We start from the raw sequence: 1,638 nt of genomic DNA on the forward strand, positions 1-1,638 counted from the left end.
TAATACAATTAACACCTATTTACTCAATATTTATTTTTACTAATTGCTAGCGTTTTGCTATGTTTAATTAAAATCTCTCTATATATGTATCCAAATATTTATTAATAATAGTGCTAAGACATTTTAAAGTAAATTGTATAGTTCCTGACAATTCATCCCTAAAAATTCATAACACATCTGAATAATAAGAAAAATTCCCCAACATAATTGTGATGCTGACACCTAAAATTTATAATAATTTTTAATACCTAATAGTTCATTTAAATATTTCTGAGATGTCATTAATTCGCTGAGATGAAAAGACAAACAGGTAGAAAATAAGTGATTGTTTTTAGAAAAGCCTATGTAAGAGTTGGCTTTCAGGCTTAGTGGTATAGTTTAGATGTTTCACCCCCTCCAGATCTCATGTGGAAATGTAATCCCTAATGTTGGAGGTAGGGCATGGTAGGGGGTGTTTGGATCATGGGAGCAGATTCCTCATGAAGAGCTTGGTGCTGTCCTTGCACTGAGAGTGAGTTTTTGCAAGATCTTGTTGTTTAAAAGAGTGTAGCACCTCCATTTCTTTTGCTTTCTCATTAGCCATGTGACTTGCCTGCTCCTGCTTCACCTTCTGCCATGAGTAAAAGTTCCCTGAGGCATCACTAGAAGCCAAAGACATGCCAGCATCATGCTTCCTGTACAGCCTTCAGAATCATGAGCCAATTAAACCTCTTTTCTTTATAAATGACCCAGTCTCAGATACTCCTTTAGAGCAGTACAAAAATGGACTAATATCCCTGAGTACCACAGCATCAAAATGCACATATTTTTATGACAAATATGAAGCACAGTCCTTAAAATCAGCTTGGAAAGGAGTTATATAAAAACTGCAAATCACTCAGACTATTTGACTGTCATAAGACGATAAGAGACACCTGATACAGTTTGGCTCTGTGTCCCCATCCAAATCTCATGTTGAATTTTAACTCCCAGTGTTGGCGGTGTGGCCTGGTGGGAAGTGATTGGATCCTGAGGGTGGTTTCTAATGGGTTAGCACTATTCCAGTCGTGCTGTCTCATGATGAACTTCTCAGGAGATCTGGTTGTTTGAGAGTGTATAGCACCTCCCCCTTCACTCTCCCTTCCTCCTGCTCCCGCCACGAAGACGTGCTTGCTTCTGCTTCACCTCCACCATCACTGTAAGTTTCCTGAGACCTCCCAGCCCTGCCTCCTATACAGCCTGTGGAACTGCGAGTCAATTCAACCTCTTTTCTTTATAAATTACTCACTCTCAGATATTCTTTATAGCAGTGTGAGAATGGACTAGCACAACACCTACCATTGAAGGGAAATCACTAAAAAATATTAAATTAGATATTGAATTCCTCAAAAGATAATGAATAGGAGTAATTAGAAAGGAATTTTTTTTGATTGGAGAGTGGAAAATTATAATGGGGAAAAGTTTGGTGACATATATGGAGAAGGAACGATTTATATAAAATACATGCCAGGGACCTTAGGAAGTTTTTGGTTTTATTTTTGAAGAATTTACTATGGAATACCAGAAGCTCTTTTGAAAAGGCTTGCTTAGAAAGAGTCCAGTAGCATAAAGCTTTGTTAGAAATAAGCCAGTATGGTGCCTTTAATTGTTCTCTACATG

Source organism: Colobus angolensis, unplaced genomic scaffold (assembly GCF_000951035.1).
Source record: "Colobus angolensis palliatus isolate OR3802 unplaced genomic scaffold, Cang.pa_1.0 Scaffold281, whole genome shotgun sequence".
Taxonomy (NCBI): domain Eukaryota; kingdom Metazoa; phylum Chordata; class Mammalia; order Primates; family Cercopithecidae; genus Colobus; species Colobus angolensis.